We start from the raw sequence: 26595 nt of genomic DNA on the forward strand, positions 1-26595 counted from the left end.
CCACCTGGTGCGTGGCGAACGGTCACAACAGTTAGAGGGGCCAAACCCCACAGGGGCCGGCTTTCTGGGCATCTGAGTTTGCAGCTCTCCTTACGTTCAGAACAATGACCTGCTGTAAACAATTGGAAAAGTAAAACACAGTGACCCAGAACTTCAGGAAGGACGCCTCCGACGCTTACGGCATGATTTCACGGAAACCTGGCTCTCTTTTACACTCATGCTGGCGACCAAGCCATTCGGGCTGCTGGGAGGAACACACCGAGTGGACTTCCGTTTATAAGAAAACAAGAACCTCAACTTGCAGCCTGTGAGCACCGAGCCCTTTCCAACCTTAAACCGTGCCAGGGATTCTCATCACGGTTACATACTGGCTTCCATCGGTGCCTGCCTTCCCTTAAATACCAGCAAGCGTGAAAGGCAGCACACCTCACATGCCTGTCGGAGGGCCATGCAATCAGCACCTCTGTGCAGGGAATTACGTATTAGCCAAACCCCCTTAAACAAGATTAACACTGGGGCAAAAAGGTGTTTACGTTTCCAACAGGCAATGATGGGAACTTCTCGTCAGCAGGGCGGCCAGCCACCACGCTGTCACCAAACGGGATGGATGGGTGCTCACTAGGGTGATGTAAGCTGATCCTCAGCCAGGTGGCTGGTCCACTGCCCAGCTGCCGTGGCCTTGGGCAAGCCACGGAGTTGCCAGTGTCCCATCAGAAGCAGCCGTGGGTGTGTCCCTCACAGGGCAGGGAAGGGAGGGCACCTCACAGTCCGCGGGTGGCTTTCCCACCAGCACACGTCCCCTTCGTGACACTCCGAAGCCACCTCATCATGCTCCAGGCTGCTAAAGTGATTCTCACGCTAAACCTCCTTCCTATAAACTCGTGACACGGTAAGCTAAGCCCGGCTGTGTCCCCAGAAAGGTGGGCGGGAACTCATCTCCAAGGGGAGAGACTGAGCTAAGCAGGGCGACTTCTTGGACTTGACTGTGACTTTGCTGGGAAACCTTTGAAACCATGACACATCCATTCTGGTAGCTGATGTGGTGGGTGAGAATGAAATGCCAGAGCGGAAACCGCAGATTCCTGGGTTGTGACTGAGGACGAAGCGCAGATTAGGGCAGATTAGGGGGAAGGCTGGAAGGACACTGGACTATGGAAACATTTCGTGATGGGAAAATAAAATAAGCCAGCAAGAGACGACAAAGTGATTCTGGGGAGAGACCTGTCTCTCCTACATCTGGTGGGCGAGGAAAAGGTGTAAAACAACCATCGACTCTGTCAGCACCCGACCGACAAGTATTGGGGTCTCAAAAACCGTTTTGCTTGAAGCTCTTACGTCAAAGGCATTGGTGAAGATTCCTTGAGACTAAATCTGTTTCGTTTGGATTCTCAGCACCTAGAACAGGCAAGTTCACAGACACAGAGAGTCACACAGAGGTTCCAAGGGGCTGGGCGAGGGGATGTGGAAGGGTGAGCTATTGTTTATCGGGTCCAACATTGTAGGGGCCATGATAAAAACGTCCTCGGTGTAGACAGTTGTTTCGACAACACTGTCCATGTACCTAATGCCACCGGACTGTACGCTTCCACACGGCGACAGCAATATCACGGACACGCTAAGCACCGGGCAGGTGGTCAGTAGCGTGGGCAGGTGCGGAGTGGACACGCGGAAATGAAGGAAGGCGGGCGGGAGCACAGAGCTGCTGGGAGTAACAGACATCATCAAACAGTCCAAGGCGGCTCTGTCGAAAGCAGAAACAGGACTCGGCCATCACCAAGAACACGGCGTCGACAAACGAGACAATGTAAAGACATTCCAGGGCATGAACCACGGAGAAGCACAACTAACTGTGAAAGATGCTGCAAGACTGCTTGCTCTTCTCTGCAGCGTCTGCCGTCTCGCTCCGTGGCGCACTCCGTCAGTTTGGCTCCAAGAAACTCTCACAAAAACTCAGAAACAAACAAAAAATCCCAAAGAAAATGCCTTTGTCTCACGCAAAGTTTCATTTCATATTCCTCTTCAAAGGAGTGTAGATTAGGAAAACTGAATCACAGCTGCTGCTCAGGTGCCCGAGTGGCCTGATTTTATGCTCACGAAAAGAATGAGCTGGCTGGTTCTCGGCCCGTGCTCCGTGCCAGCCCTGCCTGACCCCTGGGCTGTGTCCCTTGTCCCAGCTGCACCAGAAGGCCCATTCCCAGGACACGTCCTCGGAAGTCACACTCTCAGCCAAGCCCGTCTTCTTCTGAACTCCAGAACTTCTGAACTCCCTGGCCTCGCTGGAACGCACGGGCCTGCTTTCCGTTAATTCCCTTCTGACCTCACAGATGGCTTCGGCGCAGCCAATCTCATTCTGGTTCTGATTTCCAGTGTTATCAGTAAGCACTGATCCAAATACCCTGCCAGCCAGCTCCCCCGAGAGAGGCGATGTGGAAATCGCGGTGCGCTTGCACCCCCACCGTTCACCTGGGGGGCCCGATGCTTCCCCCACACCCCACAGCAGCGCTGGACTCCGATGTTGCAAATTTCACATCTGTTACCGCTTCTTGCGTCACATTGTGTCACATTGTTGTCGTGGAGACGGAGTTTGCTACAACAAGCTACTCCAGACTCTCTGCTGAAAAGGGATTTATGTGACACCTCCCTCCCCTTCCCTGTGGTTTTATTTTCCAGGGTAATTCACACATTCACAAATATTTAGGGGGGTGGGCGGAAGCAATAAACAAAATGTCTCTGCTTCAAGGAATTTTACATGAAGTAAGATCTGAAATCCCCCTGAGGCCTTGGGTTTGCCAGGAAGCTTATTTCAGGGAATGATTTCAATTTCACTCCTTGGCCAAAACTGCCTCACTTAAGTTGCAGCCACATCTGTCCTACTCAAATCCACGGTTTCTGCCAACAGGATCGAAACCAGGCATCGCAGCCGCAGCGTCTCTTTCCCAGCATTATCAGTATTGCCCGCTTTGCCAGCTGTCTGGGCGAAGACACATCCTGGGAAGTTTCAGTCTCCCTAAAAGAAGCAATGGCCGATGCAATTCCATTATTCAGTTCGTCCGGGAGCGGTGTGCCTACAGAAGCTGCCCCTGCGTCCAGCCATGGTGACCCGTCTGTGCCAGAGTGCCGGACACCCACCGCCCATTTCCCTGAAGCATCTCTTTCCACCTGGCACCCCCACGGGGCCCCAGGGCAGCCCTGCACTCTGGGGGTTCTTTCTGTGTCTGCCCAGTGTGGCTGAATCACACGCTCCCCCTCACATGTGTGCGTGGGACTAAATTAGAGGAGGCCGATGGCTTGTACTCCTCAGCATCAGGGCCATTGGTTTGGGGGCACCTGGGGGGCTGAGAAGTGGGCACAGGTTCAGCCTCCAGTGTTAAGAACGCCATCCCGTGATCCAACATGCAGTCCCTTCTGCAGAGTCCTGGGACGGCCCCCCCGGCCAACCGGACCTTCGGGGTCCAAGCTGCAGGCACGCACACTCCGCACTGAGCTCACACCACCCACTCAAGTCCAAGGCATGGTTCCCAAACGCGTGGATTCTGCCGCCCTTTCCACACAGCTGCACGGCCAGGTGCCCTCCCCACATTCTGCACCTATGAGGCCCTGCCCGCTCTGCTGGGCCTCTCCTGCACCCCCACCTGCTGCCACAGGGCCCGGGGGAGGGGGGGCAGACTCGCTTTTACCTCCACAGACTAAGCAGACCTGAGGCCTTGCTTCTGCCGCTGGGGACCTGGAGAGGCCCATGCCTGGCCTACAAAGGCATCTGGGCTCTCTTTCTTCTCTCAGAGGGGCCCCTTCCCCCAGTCTCCGAGCACGCAGCCCACACCAGAGAAGGAAGACACAGGGCAGATATATACCTGGCAGTGCGATGCATTCTGTAGCTAATCTGTCCACCCCTGCAAACCACAGTCCAGATGCAAACCACAGTCCAGAATTTCTGTATGTTTTTAAAGATTATTTATTTGTTTATTTTTAGAGAAAGGAAGGGAGGGAGAAAGAGGGAGAGAGAAACATCAGTGTGTGGCTGCCTCTTGAACAGTCCCAACTAGGGACCAGGCCTGCAACCCAGGCACGTGCCCTGACTGGGAATCGAACCGGCGACCCTTTGGTTCAGAGAGAGGCGTTCAATCCACTGAGCCACACCAGCCAAGACCGGCCTTTCTTTAATCATAGTCCAACAGCTCACTGCAGCTGCAGCGTCTCGAGGTCTTCGAGAGCCTTAAACCCATCTGCTCACGGCTGATCTGAATTTCACACAAGATTAATATTCCACCTACATCCGCTGACAGACACAAATGGTCCCAGGGCGCAAAATGACAATATCCTTCCTAAGGAAACACAGTGAAAGGAGCTCAGCCGAAAACATGACATTTGCAGCTAAAATATGCCGTTGGGGAGGAATATATATTTTGTAAAGCAAACACTGTGGGCTCGATCACAGAGGAAAATGTCTTTGAAGTGGATGTAAAAAACCTTAAAGGTCAGTAGGCACTCTGCCCTTCAGCGCCGCTAAATGCTGAGCCTCCACCGGGCGGGTCTAGAAGAAAAGCACCCAACGTGTAATTAATTTGAGAAGAAACGATGAAGTTTTTAGTCATCCTTCCATTAAACAGCAACAGGAAGATTCAACGCAGCCGAGCGTATCCGCCAGGAAGTCTTCTTGCCACTACGACTTGCCCGACCCCAGAATCTTTGCTTCCTGGGTCCCGAGAAGCCAAGTTCCAGGAGGGGGAATGAGGAGAGCACATTCAAGCACAGATATGGTGCCGTTATAGGGGTTTGTGGCCATAAGTGAAGGAGGGGACAGGGGCGGGTAGAGATCTCACTGTGAGAGACACCGCGAGAAGGGGGCTGCACGAGGAGCCGTTCTGGAAACTGCTGCTCTCCTTTCCCTGTTTCTCCTACTGCACTCCCCTTGGGAAGCTCAAGGGAACAAAGCAGCAGCTGGGAGGCACGCTAAGCTCACGTGAGACGCAGTCCCCAAGGCCGCGGAGAGGGCTGAGTTCCTCTCAGTGTGAGAGGGTGTGTACAGATGAGCACTGCAATTGGAGGTGGACACAATGTGAGCCCAGCCACGCCCACGGGAGCCACGTTCTACACGGATGCAGTGGCCACAAGCCAGGCACACCCGGGTGCAACAGCCACCTGCGTCTTTGTACACCTCCCAAGAAACTGCCCGTGGGCGAGTGCATGGACGAGATGTGGACATCGAAGGCAGTGGCCAGGGCCCAAGAGATAGGAACCCGGAGTTGGTGTCGTGAGCAACTTCTGGAGCCTGGAAGCCGTGAGGACTGGACAGTGTGAAGGTACCAAGGACACTTAACTGTGTACCTCAAAACGATCAAAACACTAGACTGTATGTGCCGTGAGTTTTATCACACACACACACACACGAAAGAGTCCCTGTAAATCCGACTTCAACAGGTATTAACTAAAGCCACGACATCGCAGGTACAGTCTTTTCCTCGGGGACTATTTTCATGCTGTGGCTTCCATTAAGAATTGGCTGCTAATTCATACAAGGGTCTTATCAAGGTGGCAAATTTCAGGAATTGCATAATTATGGTAAGTGATTAAATTCTGAATTACTACTGACCATAAAACACAACTTCCACAAATTATTTCCCTTTTTAATAGACATTTAGTACAAATACATTAATTCATTTAAATTAAGTGAATAAACTATTATTCACTCATTATACAATTTTTGCAATAAACTAAATAATTTATGAAGTTGATGATTGGATAAAGTTAAATCCCATGAAAACAACTCATTTAATTCCATATAAGTTTAATTAATGTAAATTGAATGGAGTTAGACTAAATTGATGCCTATGCATTACACATCTAATCACGTCAAAAATATACCATATTTTATCGTGCATAATGAGCACTTTTGCCCAAATTTTTGAGGGAAAAATAAGGATGCACATTATACATGGGCAGTACCTGAAACACCTTGTACCTGTTCTCGTGTTTTGTAATTATCTGGCCCGTAAAACTTCTTGAACTTAATACGTTAAAAAATAAATGCTAAAATTCCTCTATAATACAAAAAATCCCCCAAGTATCTAAATATAAATAACTACAAATTTAATTAAGAAATTAAAAGATTTTTTTTTTCCTGAAAGTTTGGGCCAAAAATGTGGGGTGCGCATTATACACAGCAAAATGTGGTATTTCTTGATGCAAAAAAGAAAAAAAAAAGCCAACTTAGGAGTGAAATGCAGATCTATACCCTTACTCTTTTCTAAAGTTCTAGTTATTTTGGGTACTGAGGCCACTGCGAAGGGACCCACAGTATATATATCATTCCTTACTGCTGCGCTTCCTCTCCCACAGCCTCTAAACAACTAAAAAAGGGGAGGGCAGGAAATCTTTTAGAAACACGACGTTTGGGCAGCTGCCAACCAGCCCCCCTCCATACTCCTGAAGTCTGGGGCCAGAGAATTCTGTGCTGGGGAAGGGTGGCGGAGACTGGCTTGCGCTCCGTGGGGTGCCCAGCAGCACCCCGGTCTCCACCCCCTGGCTCTCAGACTCTCGTCCCCCCCTCAAATGACAATCAAACACGTCTCTCGGAGGAGAAGCTGTCCCAGCTGAGAACTACTGTCCAAAAGCAAGGAAGAGGTACTTCAGGAACCGCCCGGTACCGCTGGAGAAAGAAGTTAAGAGCAAACATCATTGGAAAGCCAAGAGCAGGGAACAAATCTGAACCACAGACTGGAAGGGAAGGAAAAAGAGCTGACTTGTGCAAACAAACAGCACTTCCTCCAGCGCTGCTCCTCAGCGGGCGACCACAAGAAGCAGCCGTTGCCTCCGAGCGACCGGTCCGGTCCATCGAGTTACCCACATGGAATTCACGTCTCTCAATCAACAAGCTTACGGTTCGCAGAGCGCGCAGGAAGCGTTACTGCTTTCGGTAAGACAGACCAGCAACACCCCACTCACCCCACCACACCCAGGACCCCTCAACAACCGCTCTGGGGCGCCACCTTAAGGCGCAGCCCCGCTCCCCACAAGTGGTTTCATCTTTAACACGGCAGACGGTCCAGCTGACACCTGCCCTTTGGCAGATGGTCCACCTGAGATCCACCTGTCCCACTTGGTCCTCATCAAAAGGTGCAGTTCTGACTGATTCTAATAGGAAATGCCCCAGGTGCCAGGCACGAGCTCCCTCAGGGTCACGGCACCTTTTGATGACAACTACCTGAATCCGCTGTGCCCTCCTGGGGCTTGACGAATAAAAAGCAATAGGTGAAGGTTGGAAAAATCTCAGCAGAGAATTTCCACGTGTTCACCCGACGGTTCGAACAAGTGTGCTGTTTTAATTAACGGTGCCTGCTCAGGATAAGGGATATTACTAAAATAAAACAAAGTGCTAATTTAAAAATTAAAACTAAGACAAGCAGTGAGAACCAGCCACCGGTGCCAGCTCCTTAGCCCCCCAAAACAACAGCGAGCAGAGACGAACAAGACAGAAGGCAAGTGCTCAGAGTAAACGGTACACACACCCCATTCAGTGTCTCTGGGGTTCTCAGTCTCTTCCATGGACAGCACCCAGGGATGGACGGCACACTGGTGTGGGCTCTCCCAGGTGACCTCCAGGGGGGCTCTCCGTCTCTCAGCGCCATAGTCTCCTGGGCTGGACGATGGAGGCAAAAACAGTGCCAGCCTCTGCACGCAGGCTGTGTGAGGAAGTGATGGGGACGCAAATGGCACCATGACCCGGATGCAGAGATCCCCAAGGCCCTGCAAACGGGGAGTGGATAAACTCCGCGACTGCTCAGCATCGAAAGGGCATGAGCTGGTGTGCTCTACGCAGCTTGGTTGGACCGCAAGGGCTTTAGGTTAACTGAAGAAAGGCGCTCGCCAAAGGCCGCATGCTGCAGGAGTCCACTCATGGAACATTCCTGAAAGGAGGAAATTAAGAGACATGGAGAGCCCAGCGGTTGGCAGGAAAGGGTGACCCTGACCGGGAATCGAACTGCTGACCATTTGCTTTGCCAGCTAGCACTCAATCCAAGGAGCCACCCCAGCCAAGGTCAACTTCCTCCTTTTGAAAACGCAGTCTGTTCACATGAGATGTTATCGCTGGCGGAAGAAGGCGGGCAGGGTACTCTGGGGCTCCCTGTCTGCTTTGGCCACTTGTTGTGGGTCTCACTTTATCTCAAAATAGAAGCTTCCAACAGAGCAGCGTCCCATAGATGGACAGATAAACACAACGCGGCCTATTCACACAACGAGCAGGACCTGGCACTACAAAGGAAAGGAGGAGTGTGCCGCGGGCAACCACGTGCATGCACCCCGAAACTGTGACACCGAGAAGAAGGAGTCAGTCCCGAAGAACACGATTCCATGCATTGGGAACACGCAGAATGGGCAAATCCGCAGACGGCTAGCTGCCGGGCGCTGAGAGCCCGGATGGGCAGGGACTGCCATGGCTACAAGATACTTTTAGGGGAGTAATGAAGTGTTTTAGAATCGACTGTGGTGACAGTTGCACAACTCAGCAAACACACACACACATACATGCACACACACACGTATACTTCCAACAGGTGAACTGTTCCTATGTGGGTTACATGTCAGTACATGCTATCAAAACATGGGAACATGTCACACACCGTGTTATATATTTTGTCACAAGCTGCTCTTGTTTCTTCCCTGGTGGGGGCTGGGTATGACAGTCACCTCTGGTACCTGCCAGGTGCGCCCAGGCGGACACAGGTGGCAGCTCTTGTGCTGAGAGTCAGAAGGAAGTCTCCTCTGCGCAGGTGTAGGCAGGGTCCGGGGCAAAGGAAGCCCCTGCCTCTTCTTTACGTCATTTCTGTTTCCCTGTGACTCCCCTCTACGCCACTAACCTGGTTTATCAACTTTTCCCTAAAGAAAAAAAATAATGCTTTCTGACTGCTGGTTCTTCACCTTCAGCCAGAGCCTGCCATCAGGAACACAGTTCAATTCGTGTTGAAATGCCACACCAGCAACCCCCACTCAAGTCTCCCTTCCACGAGGAGGCTCCGCCTTCCTCGGCTGCCCCGGCACATACCGCCATGCCCGTCCTCAGAATCCCCACAGCAGAGAGAGTCCGTGCCACCCACGGGACACCCGTCCAGACATGGGGCACCCGTCCGCGCCACCCCCTCTTCACGCAGCCGTGATGCCTCACCCCCACAGCAAACACCTGCCTCGCTCATCTCGGGACGCAACAGAGTCTCAGAACAGTCCCACGGAAGATCCTTCACACACAGTGTTCTCAGAAGGCTCACAGAGAATCGGCCTCATGGTCCATACTGTGAACTAGAGCCTCGGCCACGGCGGCTCCACACCCAGGAGCTCCATCCCGGGACCGTCCCTAAGACAACGCCCCATGCAGGGCCCTGCCGGAGGGCACCGCCTCCCAGGCCACGCAGCCACAGGAGGGTGCCACACATGGTTTCCACGCAACATTCGGGCGGGCCCCCACGTATCACACCGCAGCCTGTCATTTGCCCCGCACATGTTCTGGGAGGGGCTCCCAAGACAAAAGGGGTCTTTGATGCTTCTTACGAATCAGCCTCCTGAGGACAAGCCGGAACCTCGAGTACAGACTGGAAAGAAACGAGAAACAGCCCTTTTCTAGGAAGCGTACACATTGTCGGCGTCACCTGCATTCTCTCCGACTTCCAGAAGCTAAACGAAGAGTTTGTGACGGCCTGCTGAAGCCGGCAAAAGCACCCAGTAGAAGAAACCTTGACACGTCACCAATTCCAGGGCACACCCCCTTGTGGCATTATTTCACATCTAGACACGGAAAAGGGAAAGGGGTCGTCAAAACACGCAGGAGGCTGTACAGAATCCCTTCCACAACTTCACTTACTCAGAGCCAAAGGTGGGCCGATCCCTTCTTCCTTCCAGGGGGCGTGTTTACGCCGCTTTTCCGTCTTCCGTTACCTGTGAATGGAAAACACCCAGAATGAGGCACGCCCATCAGCGCAAACACACGCAGGTCCGTCCCCGACAGTTCCCTAGGCCGGAAGACACCCGAGTTCGTGCCTCAGGAGCTGATACACCAACCCCGTCGGGAGGCAGACGTCACTGGTGAACTCTAGGCTCACGCCTGTTTACAGAGCCCGGTGACGTCCTGCACACCACATTCACGAGTGCGGGACCAATCCCATCATTTCCATAACAGAAAACTCGGCTCTCACAGCAGACGCATTTTTGTCCACCGGCCTGAAGCACGCGAGGTGCAAACAGGGACTGGCAGGTTCAGCACAGCTCTCAGCAAATGCTCACCAGCGCCCAGTCCTCGTGTCTTGTGGTGGAAAATGGAAACGGAGCTCAGGGCTGCTCAGGGTGTGGGGGGGCCTCCCTGGGCCCCACCCACGAGATGCTTGTCGCAATCCACCCACGCTGCCGTTGGGACCATCAGAACTGAGCCCAGACGTTGCCCAGTGGCCCTGCTGAGTGGAGGATCGAACCCCAAGAGGAGGAGCAGGCCAACGAGACAGACAAAAAGTGTGTGGGAGGGAGGAGGCAATCCAGAATGGTGGGGTGTCCCTGGCAGAATCTAGTGACAATACTGTCTCAAATATTGCAAAGAGATTTGCAAACAACTGCCACAAGACGACTCACAAGGAGCAAGGAGGACACATAAACAGGATAGCAAGGAGCCACATGGTCTCCTCGTCACATGTTCCCTGTGTGGAAGAAATCTAGAGGGGCTTCCAGGAGGAGGCGGCACTCCTGTTGGCGCATAAAGACAGATGAGGAGCAAGAGAAAGGGGCTCCACCTTGTGTGGTGCTGGAGGCAACACACAGGGACAGGAAGAGGGCGCTGAGATTTCTAACAATGTTGGGCGACGGTCTCACGGTGCTCAGGAAAAGGAAGGGTGGTAGCACAGTCCTGGAAGGTTGATGGGTGGACAGAGTGGGGCTTCCCCGTCCAGCTGGGGGATGAAGGGGCTGCCTGGGCAACATGACCCTGCAAAAGGCACACTCCCAGGGGTGGAGGATGACTCCCCAATACAGGACAACCTGCAGAATTCCACCCAAGCAGCAGCCGGGGCCCACCTAGCAGGGCCGGCCGGTCAGGAGGCAGGAGCTCCACATTGGGCGGCTTCACTGTTTCCATCCCAGTGCTGACAGCCACAGAGACCCGAGGCAGACCTTTTTCCAGGCTGCACCGCCTCGGCCAAGCCTCTACCCCCAGAGCGGTCCAGTTGGGTCCAGCAGGAACTGGGCCAAAGGGGCCCCTCATGGGAAGATGAGAGCCACGACCCTCCTGCCTCTTTTTCTATCATCCTCCCTCAGCTTACAAGGGCTCACACCCCCCACGGACCATGCTCAGAACACGTCAGTGGGGTGCAAAGCCTCAGTGTGCGTGAACATTGCATCCAGAGGAGAGAAAGTGCAGCGCAACGGGCCTCGCTTTGCTCCTAATTAATTGGAAGAAACTCTCTCTGGACACAGACTCCTCAGCTGTGAAATGAGGGTATTAAATTATTGATGAGTTTCCTGCACATCACGAAATCTGAGGAACCATTTTCCTGTTGGCTTCTCTCGAAAATGCAAGGCAAAACACTTGCAAAGAGCCGAACCAAGAAATCGCAAAAGGACGGCCCAAGCAGGGAGGCAGAGATTGGGGTGGATGTCTGTCTGTCCTGCAGGGCCTGGGCACAGGAATACAGCCAAAGGGGGCACTATTTCCCCCCTGTTGCTCTGACAATGATGCACATTTCCACCCCAGTGGAACTCAAGCTGAACCATCATGGAAACGACAAGCAAAACCTCAAGCATGTTTTCAGAAACACAGAGCGTTGACGGGGGGGAAGCTGCAGTTCCCTCCTGAGTCCTCCTCTGCGTGGAGTGAGCCCTGGGGCTGAGTCGGGCACTGGGGTGCAGAGATGCTGAACCCCTCCACTGGCTCAGCGTCCAGGCCTGCGGCACGCAGCTGGCATCTCCTGGACCACCCGGCCCAAACCTGTGTCTGAGATGACACCCTCGACGACATGTTTTAAATCCTTCACATCGGCAGTTCTCCAAGGGAACTGGTTTTGGCCCCAGGGTCGCTGGGCGATGTCTACGGACACGTTTAGCTGTATGGACAGTGGGAAGAACGCTAAACCTCCTACGACACAGGACCCCCCACCCCCACCCCAAGCAAAGAACTGTCTGGCCCAAATACCAGTTATTGCCAAGGTTCACCATACCAAAATTTGTGTAATTTTATAGGCGATATATATCCTACATCCTTTCATCTTCCAAATCATTTCATTCTTTTCAAAGTAATATATGTACATGGTTTTCGAAAGTAAAATAGAGGCGAGGCAAAAGGCTCCTCCTTTTAATGATAAGCTTTTTAGCATCACCTGCCCCCAATTCTACTTCCCAAAGCAACCCCTCTCAAACCTTAGCGGTGTTTCTGGTATTGGCAGTGCTCCCGGTCCTGACTTTCATGCCTGCAACCTGCTCACAGTGTTCCCCATCAACTGGAGGCACGGCGGACTGGATTTTCCCACATACGGACGAAGACTTTCAGTTTTTAAAACTCATCACAGGCCCCCTCCCCCACTTTCCAACGGTGTCACTGTTCGGGGTGAAATCTACACCCTCCACACGCTGTTCTGGCAGTGGCGTGGACGCTAGGAGCACAGTATGATTACGACTCCATTCCTACATGGCTTTTGTGTTTCCCTGGGTTATTAGTTGCCTCCGTTTTTATTCTGTAGTTTTGTGTTCTTTGGTAACTCTTCCAACAACCTCCACAATCTTTTGGTTCCACTTTTTCACATGATCAAACCTCTTGGATAACCTGTCCATTCCATGTCTTTCTGCCCAAATCCATACACACCAGAGCTTCCCCTTGAAATGTCTTGTCTCTGCTCCACTCCGTATGTGTCAGCTTTAAGACTGCTAATGAGCTGGAAACCACGCCAGCGTCCTGAGTGTTCCTTCTGTCCCTTTCTGTTCTTCGGGTCCTGAACGCCCCCTTTCTTGGGCTACTCTCTCATTTTGGTGGGACAGATTCTCCAGGAGCTTCCTGAAAGGTGACGTGTGAAAAGCTGAGTTTTACCGATGTCCTTAATACAGGGTGTAGCCAAAATAGGTTTCCAGTTGTTCATGTACAAACTACAATAATCAGTAAATAATAATACAAGAATGAACTCTGTGTTTCGGGGACTCGCACAGTAAACCTACTTCTGCCCCACCCCATACGTACACATAATTCTGTTCTATTTTAATTCACAACTGGTAAAGGAATGGCTTCAAAATTCTGAGTGGAAATTATTTCCAGGCTTCTGAGCTCAGGTTGTTTCCCAGCCTCCAGTGTTGCTGTTAAGAAATTTGATGTCATTCTGCCCTGGCTGGTGTGGCTCAGTGATGGAGCGCCGGCCTGTGAACTGAAGGGTCACCAGTTCGATTCCCAGTTGGGGCATATACCTGGGTTGCGGGCCAGGTTCCCAGTAGGGGGCGTGCAAGAGGCAACCACACATTGATGTTTCTCTCCCTCTCTTTTTCCCTTCCTTCCACCCTCTCTAAAAATAAATAAATTTTAAAAAAGAAATTTGATATTATTCTGATTCTACATCCTTTTTATGAGTTTTTTTTTAAATCCAGGAAAGTGCTCAGACACTGCGTTTATTCCTAATATTCTGAAAGGATATGATAATGAACCTTCATGGAGTTAAGTGTTTTTGATGTATTCAATTTTTATTCACTGATGTAGTCACTTGGTGTGCAGTTTCTGCCTCCTTCACAGTTGAGACTGTTCCCTCCCTTCCCGGGAATAAGCATTCGGCAAACGTCTAAGTGACCACCTCCCATCCTATCCGTCTGATAAAACCACCCTAGCTTCTCCCGCAGGTGTGGGAGGAAAGAAGGTGGGTGGGTGCTCCAGGGGACAGAACCTAGAAAGGCAAGGGGCCCTCCCTGTGCTTGGGCTCATTCCATCACCCACTCCTTCATTCATTCACCCAGCGATTGCCACAAACACGCGTCACCCAGGTACACTGTCACCAGAAAACAGAACACAACCAACCCCGAGCCCTGTGCGCCCTGCACAGCCAGGACCCTGAGTCCCTGTCACTAAAGCTTGCAGCCCAGCACACGGCAGGCACTTAGCAGGGGAGCATTTACGACAAATCAAAAGTGGCTCCAAACCAAGAGAGAGTCACTGCGTGTTTTTTTTTCCTGCTCGGAAGAGAACGAAACCTAAATCTACCGGCAGGGTAGGCAGAGACGAAGATACATTTTCTTCCTCTGTTCTTCAGGTAAGTTATTTAATATCCATTTGCTCCTATGCCGTTTGATTATGCTTGTCGGTTTTATGGTTCGGTGTAAAAGGAGGAGCTACTCAAATGAAGAGGAAAAGAGCCACCAAACCAGACATTTATAGGAACTTGATTTCTTCTTTAATGGATTATGAGGCGGGCGAACGAGGATTTCACACTTGCGCAAGTGGCAAAATCGATACGTACAGAGGCGGTTAGATGCGTACACGTGCATGGAAGTGGCGTGGGGTGTGCAGCCCTTCCCCACACCCTACGCCAGCAGAGTCACTGGCCCCACGTCACAAATAAAAACCACTTCCCAACACGCACCATGAAACGCCAAATATACTCCACGTAACAACACCAACACAGAATTCGTCACATGGAAATCTGATATCACATAAGGCAATAACAGGAGCCAATCGGGCTTCAAACGATATAATCCATCTAGAGCTAAAAGTCACGGGAATAAAAAAACCCCATACCCATTTTAATTAGCTACCACTTGCACCACCTTTGTTTCTAAGCATTCATGGTTATTTCCAATAGAGCGACAGACTGCATGTGAGTTAGCGGCATGAAACTAACCTTTAGTGAGAGGAAAAAGGAATCACGGCATTTCTAGATAATAGTAGCCGCCACGCGCAGCCCCCAACTCTATAAACGTGACCTTCCCGTGCGTGACACTGAAGGCATTTTTGTTTATGGATGACGCAGCGTGTGAGGAGGGAGGGAAGATTCCTCACCGCTGTCTCCAACAAGCACTGAGCATACTTCGAGATGTCACGTGATCTACTCACCAAAATTATGGGAAAAGTTTCAGAACGCCATCCAGCTGTGGCGTGTGTGGTCCAATCTCCATCACGAGCAAAACACCCCGCAGGTCCCTTTCCGGTGCTGGAACGGCCCATCGGACTGCCTTTCGCTCCGTGGACAAATACAGCAAGCAATTCCGTTCAACTTTTGGAGGCAACTGCATTCAAATGTCTGCTTCCACAAATCCCTCAGAAAGGGACGCACCAACCAACGTCAGCAGCCAGCTCTCTCGGGAACTGAACTGAGGATTGACACACCCATGTCACTATTCACAAACCAAAGTGCTTCATCGAGCACCACCTCCTTATTCAGGACTCCGGGCATGTATTCCAAATAAAACTGAAAACGAAAACTGAAAACGACCCAACACTCCCACCTAAGTACACAGGGGTCGCCCGAGACTGAAAGAAGCCGACGGACCCTTGCCGGGCAGAGACGCAAACTACCCCACTTTCTCACCCTTACCCCTTGGGAAGTGGGCGGCTTCGAAATGACCTTTATTTCTCCAGCTTTTGGCACAGACGAACATTTTCTTTAAAAGTCTCAAATTCAACATGGGGATGCGCTGGGCCGCCGCGACTTCTGTTTTAGTTAACGCCGAGGGTCAGGCTTGCTCTCCAGCCTTTGCACTGAGGTTCTGCACGGGGGGTGGGGGGAGTTGGGTGTGACTGCATCCCCCCCCCAAGGGATGACTGGCCATGTGTAGAGACATTTTAGGGTGCCACCGATGGAGGATGTCCCTGCACGGAGTGGGTAGAAAGTAGAGTACGGCGCCCAGGTCAGCTCCTACAACCGCCACGCCGACAGAATTGCTTGGTGGTGGGCAGGGAAGGAGTTGGGATGACGGGTGGGCAGGTGTCACCCGAGGTCAGCAGGATGGGGGGCAAACACAGAGCGGGGGTTTTGCACCATGAACAAGCCCCGGCATTTCAGCCACCCAACCCACACCTGGCCCATCTGTGTACACCTGCGCAAGGTACACCGCGGCATCTGGCTTGTCTGCCCACCCCCATCCTCTGCGCTGGCCAGGTAATCTCTCCTAACGGCTGCCTCACTCCCCAGCCCTGCTCCTTGGAGAGAATGCAGGAGCCAACTCCCAGAAGTGCATCCCGGTGAGTATCTCTGCATCCCTGAGAAACCGCTCCAAACCTGTCCTTCTCATTAACCCACCCACAGCCACCCTTTCTGCACTCCTCACACTTCTTGGGTGGCAGACACTGAAGAACCTTCAGCCCTGGCCGGGCAGCTCAGGTGGTTGGAGCTCCGTCCCAATATGCCAAGGTTGCGGGTTCGATCCCTGCCCACGGCGCATACAAGGAGAAATCAATGATTGCCTCCATAAGTAGAAGGACAACTCGGCGTTTCTTTTTCTCTCTGTCCCTGCCCTCCCCCCTCTCAAAGGAACACATAAAATAATTTCTTTAGAAGGCGTCTGACTGGCAGAGCCTCATTTCCAGCTTTTCACCCACTGTTGTGAACCACATTCGAGGCTCTGCTTCCCTGGAACCACTTCACGCCCCACCGGGGAGCAGACAAGAAGGAAAAAAGAGCAGACGTGGGTTCCAAAACTGCACACACCAGAGAGCAAACACAAAACAACGAAATGGGCCCATCAAGGACAAGCAGCGGTCCTGGCACATGAAAAACAAGGGCAGCTGGAGGGGAGCAGAGTACTTACGCCTGTCGTCAAGGGAACCGTGAATGGGACTCTCAGTTTCCTGGACACCCATTCAGTGCAATAAGGGTGTGGCCCTGGCCTCCTAGCTAGCTCAGTGGGTTAGAGCATCATCCCAATACAAGGTTACAGGTTCGATCCCCGGTCAGGGTGCCTGCAAGAATCACCCAATGATGCATTAATAAGTGCAACAACCAGCCGATGTTTTTCTCTGTCTCATGAATAAAGAAAAAAGAAACAAGTATGCCAGGTGCTTGAGTCACAGTATCCAAACAGTAAAAAAGATACAAATGTTAAAATCACAGCCAGAAGCACAGGCAGGACGCATGTCTCCCAGGGGGGCCGGAGAGGAAGCGGTGCATTCTGGACAACCCCAGCCACAGTAACGGGGCTGCTTCCTGAAACTGCCCCCGTATTACGGGACCACCGACAGCTACAGCTACGTACTCTGGGTAATCGAATTGATGAGTGACAAGCAATCGGATACCAGCATGCGACCTCCACCCAGTCTGGGTGCTCCGAGTGCCAATAGGGCTGCAGGCCTCTCAGGGGTGGCAGAAAGCGTCCCAGAATATTGTAAACACCCTGGGGGGCCAAAACCTATATGACACTGGTACAGCATCACTTCAATGGCTGCCTAGTAACCGCTGTATGGGCACCATCCGACTTGGATCCTCCACCCCTGCGTTCCACTCCCTGCTTCGTAACCAGCGTCTCTGCAAACAGGGAGAAGCCTTCTGCTGAGGGTCGGCAATTCAGTGAACTGTCATCACATTTCAAAGCTGCCGTTTTATTACCCAATATTTAAGGAGACAATGCCTCACGGCACAACTCCATCATGACAGCAGATTCAAAGATGCCTTTGAAATTATTTGTTTTTATTACTCCCAGGAGGATGTCCAGGTCCTGGTGCGGAATTGTAGCGGAGACAAGACAACTGACTTATACCCATACACGATGCCGGTGTGCGAAATCAAAGTTCCAGGCTTCCCGAGCAGTAATTACGAAATGCCTGCCATTAAACCGTTCTCACAAATCTGAGTTGAGAATTTAAGGGCGCGCTCGGTGAATGAAATAGGACGTTGTATTCCCGCGTCTTGTGCTTTGCCGAAGCCTGTGCAGCGGCCACGCTCCTCTGAGTGAACAGGTGCAGAGCAAGCTCACCAGAAGGTCGGGTCCTCCAAGACAGGAGCGGCGTCTGTTCTTAGTCCGTTGATGGCTGGCACGCAGCAGCCGCTCCGTAAACACGCGGGCTGAGTCCATGTCCACCTGCTCTGTAGCTATTGTTTCTCAGCTGCTTCCTCTGGTTCTTCGGCATCCTCCTGTCCATTCCACGTGGGCGTCTGCCCAACACTGAGCCCCTGAATCTCCTTCCTCCAGCTCCGGTCCCATGTCAGCACACATGGGGGCCCAGGCACTATCTCCCTTGGACCCCCGTCGGGCTCCCCAAGGATGCTACTTACCGCAGATGTGAATATCACCGTCCTCCCAGCCTCACTCACTTCCCTATGCCCTTCGACGCTCCAATGCCTCCCCGCTTCCTCCCAGGCCCCACACTTGGCACGTGGGGGCCCCGCCCACCTGGGACACCAGGCATTGCTGCTGTGGAAGAGGTGAACCGAAATCGGCAGAAGCACTAAAAGGCGTCAAAATCGAGCAGTTCAAAACTGGAGCAGTGAAAGAAAAGTCTCCACAGGTTTAGTGCATCAGATGGAGAGTCCTTTGAAGTGACTGACGTTGAAACACGTAAGAATATACACTTTTTTGTGAATAAATGCTGGTGTTTGGGGTCTCCACTCATGTGTAGATGTGAATCCATGCACACGTACAATTTTACACTCAAAAAACAGCTGCTGAAGTCCCTCACCCTGGGCACTAGTAACATTTGGGGACAGGTCATTCTTCGCAGCGGTGGCTGACGTGTCCCCTGGCGGGTATCCACATGCATCCCTGCTCTCCTCTCTCCAGATGCAGACAGCACGCCACCCACTCCCTAGCCATGCCAACCAAAAAGGTGCACAGACATGCCCGATGCTCTGAGCCACCAGAGTCCACAGGCCACGTGGCCGAGCGTATGTCAGGCACACACAACCCTTGAGACCAGAACAACTGACCTGTCCAGGTTCACACGGACCACAACCACAATTACCTTCCCAGGCAGGTCGTCGGAGAGCGATAAGTTCTGCACCCCACTTTTTCATCCCACGTTCTCATGAAATGGCCAAACTGTACGGCGCATCAAAGAAACTCTATGGACGTTATTTGAAGTCAGTGTTTTTCCAAGACGGATTTGAAGAGTCTAACAAACCCCGGAATTAATTTCTTTCACACCAAAGCCTGCGTTCGGGGAGCTGGCCCCGAAGGACCCTAGGCTTCACCTGTTCCTCGTCTGACCGAGATTTTGGTCGGGCACTTGAAATTACTGCTTATTTTCACTTGGCTGTGCAGAAAGAATGGACACACATCGCCGGGACTGGAGACACCACCAAAGCTCGTGTTTTCTCCTGTCACTTTGGCTGCAATGAGGGACTCCCCGCTTCCGGCTCACACTGTCTCTCCCGATCCCGGCTCGAACCTGGGGGCAGAATCAGAACGCAACACCTCCAGCAGCCAGGGCCCACGCTCCTTCCGAACGGAGCTGAGCCCAGACCTGACGGGGCCCCTTGCAGGTTCTAAGACTGACTGTCCCCAGTCAAGGCCTGTACGGGAGGCAACCAATCGACGTTTCTCTCTCTCTCTCTTTCAAATCAATAAAAACACATCTTCGGGAGAAGATTTTTAAAAATCACTTAGAAATGGACTAGCGAGGCCAGTAAGAAGCTGTGAAAGGTCTTAGGAGGCAGAGGGAATTTGGATGACACCTATTAGCACAGTTTTGACGTCTGGGCCAGGGAAATTCTTTTGAAATTAAAAAAACATATATACCCTTACTGTCCAAAGGCTCAGGGGGGGAAAGTGAGAAAGAAAAAAAGGAATGAAAAATTACTGCACATGCAAGAGACAATGAATCTGGCAAAATGCAGACTGTTGAAGAATTGATGACACTGAGAACACCTGATGAAGGCTGAGGTGTGTGCTCTGGGTTTTCCGTGGGTGTCAAACGCATCACATACAGAAGCTCGGCTCCAAGCCAGCTGTCCCGCACTCTAACACCAGCTCTGCTTGGCTACGGTTTATCGTCAACAAAATACCTAGTCAGATTTATTGTCTTAATTGCATTTATTGGGGTGACATGGGTGAGCAAAATTATATAGCTTTCCGGGGTACAGTTCTATAATACATCATCTGGTGATTGCATTGTGTATTCCCTACATATTAAGTCAGTCTTAACATGGAAATAAAATTCAAATTACTGAGGAAAAAAACCACCGCTGACTCTGCCTCTGTGTTGAGCCTGACGTTCACAGCTTACCCGCACACTTTCACGAGCCCGTGGATTCTCCCAGGTGTGACCGGCGTCCCCGCTGCACACTCGGGCAGGTCTAGCGCCATCCAGGCAACCTTAACTACGCCCCAGTGAGAACTGCGCCAGAATCGCCATTGGACGCACACCCGAGTTCTCCGGCTTGGCCACCTCTCCAGAACATTTCACAGGAGCCACGGGACGGCAACAGCGTATTTCTCATGCTCCTGACTCAGAGACCACTCTTGATCAGCGGGAGTTTGCAAGATTTCCCAACGGTTGTTGCCTGCACTCACAAGCATTTTTTCTTAGCCTGCGCGGCGGTGGTGCCTTTTGGGGTCATCTGGGCCGAGCAGCTCCCCCCGGTCCTTGCCCGGGAGAAAGGGTGGAGAATCGGGGGCACTGGGGCGGCGGTTTTTAAGAATGGCAGACTTTTAACCACGTGAGTGAAACCTGACCACGGAGCTTCCTGCAGCCAGCTGATCTGGCTCAGCTTGCTGACCTGTACGGGTGCCCAGGACTTGGTGCTTGTTGGGGAAGGCCTTCCCTCTCACCAGCACTGTCCGACCCGCAGCCCAGGACGGCTATGAACGTGGCCCCACACCAAGTCATACATTTACTCAACACACGATGAGATTCCTGTGTGATTACATGTCGTGATATCATGTAACATGAACGTACATACACTCTCGCTATTTGTCCACACCTACATTTGCGACAACTATCTTCAAGAATGAGGCACGTGAAGAGGAAAATTAGAACCAAAATACCTGATGAGCACCTTGAGAATTCACTGAGCATTGCTAACTACTATCAAACCAGGTTGAGGCTCTACTTTCTCAAATACAACGTCAAACACCCCGCTCGTTTTATGCTGCCCTCTTTTTACTTTTTATTTTTTATTTTTTAAAAATTTTTATTGTTATTCCATTACAGTTGTATGCCTTTTTTCCCCATCCCTCCACCCCACCCCAGCTGAACCCACCTCCCTCCCCCACTCTTTTTACTTTTTAAAAAAAAATTGAAAAAATCAATGACATTGTATTACTTAGATATGTGCATTTTCTTTTTCTTGAAACACTTTATTTATTTATTTTTAGAGAGGGAAAGAGAGGGAGAGGAACATCAATGCGTGGCTGCCTCTCGTGCGCCCCCTACTGGGGACCTGGCCGGTAATCCAGGCATTCCCACCGGTGCCCGGAGTGGGGATTGATTGGGAATCGAATCAGCAACCCTTTGGTTCTCAGGCCGGCATTCAATCCACTGAGCCACACCAGCCAGGGCTGATATGTACATTTTCTATTTTAGCAATCACAAACTTGGGACCTGCTCGATGGTTTTAAAAGATCATTGGAAGGGCTACTGCAAAATTAAGATGATCAATTAGGACGTTTCTGCTTATCTGTGGTGGCGGATTACCACGAAAATTACACACGGATCTTGTTTTTTTGCTCATCAGTTTTCATTTTACGCGGAGCCCAAGACAACTCCTCTTCTCCCAGTGGGGCCCAGACACGCCCAAAGGTTGGACACTCTTGCTCCAGACAAAGCCCAATAGCCGCAGCGCCCCCTGGTGAGAAGACTTTCGTATTGCCGCTGCCCTGCCCAGGCCTCGGCGGGGGCTCCTTTCTATCACCCAGCAATCTCATGCTCCGTACTGGGGCTCCTACTCGGGCTTTTTCTGCCCTCACCCTCACAGAGGAGCAGTGAGCCGACAACTGAATGCTAAACGTTCCCAGATGAGAAAAAAAAAAATTTTGCTCCTCAGGCTTCATTTTCAGGAAGTGGGATCGCTTGGTTGAACGAGGCTCTGCCTCAAGAGCTTTCTGCATGGGTGTTAGGAGACCAAAGGCCGTGACAAGGGCACGTGGCTGTCCGTTTTTGTATCGCAATTTTACGTTTGTGGGGAATTTTCCCTTTCTCCATGCACACCTGGCACCCAGGGGACTTCAGGTGACGTTCAACCAAATACGGTTATTTGAGAATCAGACTCGTGCCCTGGCCGGCAGCTCTACTGGTTGCAGCCTCATCCCGTACAGAACAAGGTGGCCCCTTTGATTCCTGCTCAGGGCACATGCCTAGGTTTTGGGCTCTGTCCCTGGTCGGGGCACGTGCAGGAGGCAAGCAATTGATGTTTTGTTTTCTCTGTCTCTGTCTCTCTCTACCTCTCCTCCCCACCCCATCTTCCTTTCTCTCTTAAAAAAATCAATAAACATCCTCAGGCGAGGATTAAAAACAATCGGATTCAATGCTGAGTCTGCACACCAGTCGTTTATCAGTTTATCACCGCTGACCCACCGAGAGAGAACGGGAGGCATCAGGGCAGAGCCCTCAGGCTACCAGCATGTAGGGGGCGCCTCTGAGCAACTCTGCCACCTCCCTCGGTTCACTTTCTATCTGCCAGGTGGGCGTGAACAGCCCTTCCAGGCTGTGGGCAGGCAGGAGAAAAGCAGGAGGCAGAGGAGAAGGGAGCCAAGCTCACCTACAGGAAAACACCAGTGCATGGGTATCAGTGCCACCCAGCGTGCTTGCTGGCTTCAGAAGGGACATAAGTGGAGGGTCTCATGCGGGCCAAGAGTGGACGGCCATGGCTATCACATTCCTGCCCCCTCAGCCAGCTGATGTCCTGCTGTGCCCCACACCCTGGTGGAGCCCAGAGACGGGCCCACATTTCCATCACACACACACACAGAATCTCCAGGAACTGAGAGAAGAACAGGCGTGCCCTGGAGTTTCTCTGACGGTGTCGGGGACACCTCGCGAGACGGCACCCGGGCCAGGAGCAGGCTGCAACAGTGAGGGCTGCAGCTCCCACCTGCCCACTCGTTCCCACGTCCCACTTCTCCACCCTGCAGAGCTCCCTCCGGCCCTGCTCCCTGCGTCCCTTCCCAAGGGCCCATTCAAAGCCAGTAAAGTCCGTTAGCTTCAGTTTCTGTCTTTAAAAACAAAAACCCCAACAGACACGCATTTGATCTAGGAGGCGGGGTGTGTGTACTGCCGTGTGAACATAGCCACAAGGCGAGTGTGCTTTATGTACAGCTCGGCTGTCCGTAAAATGCAGCTGTAAATCAAGCGTGCACACACGTGTGTGTGTACACGCTTACAACCACTCATAAAACATCTGGGAAAAAAAGCACAAGAAATGACCAACGAGGGTCACGCTGGGAAGTGGGATTAAGAGGGAGAAACAGACTTGCACTTCTTTCTCGTACCCCTCGGCCCTCTGCAAACTGTGAAATGCTTCACTGAGTAAACACCACGTACTGTAATGAAAACAAATACGCTTGGACTTCCAAGGATGGCCAAATGCGTGCTATATTCTCATGCGTGAGAAATGCTTTACCTCCTTCCACACCTCTTTCCCCTTCCGACTCAGGCAACCCTCGGACAACAGTGCTCCTTGGGCCCATCTCCAACCGTGGGCTGAAGTTGACCTAACCAGCCAGGGTCTCCCAGACCTCTGCTCCTCGCCACAGAAACAGAACCGGGGAGCCAACTCCTGCCCTGGCCACTCAAGGCCACGTTCCGACATCCCACACTAGTCCTTAATGCCAAACGCATATAAAATCCACAAATGGTCTTATAATCACGTCTCTACAAGTTTTTAAAGTTATTTATTTATTCATTGATTGATTTTTAGGGAGAGGGAACAGGGGGGAGAAAGAACAGCACTGATCGGCTGCCTCTGGTAATGTGCCCGACTGCAGACCAAACCTATAACCCGGCAGGTGCCCTGACTGGGACTGGAACTGGGAGCTTTGGCTTTGTGAGACGGCACCCACATCTCTACAATGTTGAATCAGTGTGGCTGCAGTCAAATGCCACCAGACACATTTTTACGTTTCTGCTCGGTTGCCATTGGGTTCTCACATCGCTTGATTCCCAAGCTCCCTCCTCATGCCGGTGGGTGAAACTCTGCCTTTGTTCCTTACGCCTCATACAAAAAGGACATTCTCCCTTCACTTCCATTGGAACGCAGAAGCCAAGTTAGAAACTGTAAGGAAATTAATGCTGCCTTCAAAAGACAGAAATGCGGATAGAAATGCGAGAAAAGCCCTGGCTGGGTGGGGCGGCTTGTTTGCTTGGAACATTGTCTCATTTGCCAAAAAGGTTGTGGGTTCGGTCCCGGGTCAGGGTGCGTGTGAGAGGCAGTCCATCGATGTTTCTCTCTCTCTTTCTCTCCCTCTTGCTCTCTTGTCTCTCTAAATCAGTAAAACACATCCTCCGTTGAGGATTTTTTTAACAAGTGGTAGAAATACCATTTTGACACCCTTTAAAAGACAATAAGAGAGACACACAAAAAATACTGCAGGTTAGACTGCCTAGTAGTAACACACCCTGCGGCTTGTCCCCACACTGGAGGTTTTCCCGAAGAACCCCCGGGCAGTGGCGAATGCAGAAACACACTCCCTCTGGGTTCATTCTTGACAAAACACAGCAGGAGGACCCTGTCTTCCGTGAAGGCACCACCGCCAGCAACACGGCTTCTCTCCAGCTTGCCTCCCCTCCACGTGCAATCTCCCCAACAGGGAGCAGAACAAATTCCGACCCCGGTGTGCGGGCCGCAGGAAGCCGGGCTGCCAGTGTGCCTCTGTCCTGTGACTCAGTGGGCACCGGAGTGCGGGTTTTTGGAACCTGCCGTCCCAGCCTGATGCGGTGTGGTAAAGCTGCTCGGAGGGCACTGGCGGATGTCTCTCAACACCCACGCAGAGCTCTGTCTCCTGGCACCTTCCCGAGCCCACCACGCCCATCTAGTTCGAACTCCCAGCCTGCTGTCCATGGGGACTGTCTGTGATTGACGGGACATGTCTTTCCGGTGACTTGGTAATACGGGGGAGGATGGACCACCTGGTGCTCACCGCTCTGCCTGAGCACACCCTATGGGCAGGAGGACTGCAGGACAAATGTCCCAGGGCCCTGCCAGGACACAAAGGACCTTCTCGTGAGGAGAGAGGGACATGCATCCAAAGACTATGACAAAACGACACAGAAGTACTCTTGCAAACTGTCCTTGGCATCGGACGGACCGCAGATGATGGGACACAGAGGCTCCCCAGGCCTGGTGACCCGTCAGCCAAGCCCTAAGGAATGAGCGTGAGTCGGGCACAGGGAGAAAAGGGGAGTGAGTAGGGACCACCCCAAAGCCCCACATTCGTGACAGGAACGAACCTTCGGCAAGTGCTCACGCACGAAGATCGTCGCCTGGCCTGTCACTGAATTCACTCGACGGCCTGATAACTATTGTCAACTCCGTTCTACTGATTCGGAAAGCCAGGCAGAAGGGCGGTAATGGGGCACGGTGCCCTGGCTATTCCGGAGGGGGTCTCATCGCCGCGATCCCAGTCACCCCCACACCATTGCCACCTCCATGCCACCCACGACCTCCGTGCAGCCACAAAGGTGTGACAAGGTGGCAAGGTGTCCGTGCATTTGGAACAAGTACCCATGTGCCAGGATATCCCTTGTCCTCGGCTGTCCTTTTCCTCAGCCTGGCCCCGAAACACCCAGAAAGGGGCCAGAAATCAGGACGGTCACTTCTCCTTGTCAGAGCTTCCCGTCACCGGCCACCCCTCCACCCTCGGGATTTCTGAGCACGTGTCCCCTGCAGCTGTTCAGGGTGAGGACAAGAGCTCTCACCCTCCACTGTCCCAGGCCTGCTTCTCTGACAGGTGCACACACCTGGGCACACACGCCTCCTTCCGTGGCCACCCTGCCCCATCCAAGGCCCAGCACAGCGACCTCATGCTCAGTGGCGGACGGGCAGTCAACACGTCCTGCGGTCTGGACGTGCGACACTGTCCACACAACAGAAAATACAAGAACAACCCCCCCACCCCCTAGGGAGCAGACACGAAGACAGAGCCAGAACTTCCCACCAGCGCTGGACAACAAGTGACACAGACACCCCGCGAGGTGGCTGTGAGACCTGCCACCTGCAGGGCAGAAAACGACATTAACTGGACAGATGAACTCTCACCTCCAGTCTCCACAAATGGTTGTGTTGAGGTGATTAAGTGGACCGGCAGACAACACACACGGCCCGGCCCTCGCATACGGTTAACCGTGAATGCCTTGCACCAGCATCCCTCAATGCCAACACCCCACAGCTCCGACGCACCCCGACCACCCGGAAACAGTGCCCGTGGGCCTGCTTGTGGTCACGGGGAACCACTCTCCTTCCACAGCCTTCAGCGGCCAAAGGAACGCCCCGGGGGCCTCTCCCGCAAGGAGCCCGCCACGAACTAGGCAGCACTATTCACAGCAGAAGGTGGAAACAAGCCCTGTGCCCACCTACCATGGACGAGCAGATATACAAAGGGTGGTCCATGCACAGCGTGGAAAATTATGCAGGCTAGAACGGGAGGCAACACCGACACCTGCTCCGACCCCGGGGGCATTATGCAGAGTGAAATAAGCCATCACACCGGGCGAATGCTGTGGGGTCCCATCCCTAG

General features: G+C 52.3%; 1 protein-coding gene across 6 annotated transcripts in view; it reads right to left on the bottom strand.

Moving 5' to 3' along the window:
* Nucleotides 1-26595, bottom strand: part of TBL1X (transducin beta like 1 X-linked) — a 119568-nt gene that overhangs the window by 59549 nt on the left and 33424 nt on the right. For 5 of the 6 annotated variants that reach the window (XM_024569968.4, XM_053917015.2, XM_053917014.2 and 2 more), the window contains one exon: nt 9851-9924. The exons of the other annotated variant lie outside the window; for it this stretch is intronic. The gene's annotated coding sequence lies outside the window, so the exon portion shown is untranslated. The remainder of the gene's footprint in view (nt 1-9850; nt 9925-26595) is intronic. 6 annotated transcript variants of the gene reach the window in all.

Source organism: Desmodus rotundus, chromosome X (assembly GCF_022682495.2).
Source record: "Desmodus rotundus isolate HL8 chromosome X, HLdesRot8A.1, whole genome shotgun sequence".
Taxonomy (NCBI): domain Eukaryota; kingdom Metazoa; phylum Chordata; class Mammalia; order Chiroptera; family Phyllostomidae; genus Desmodus; species Desmodus rotundus.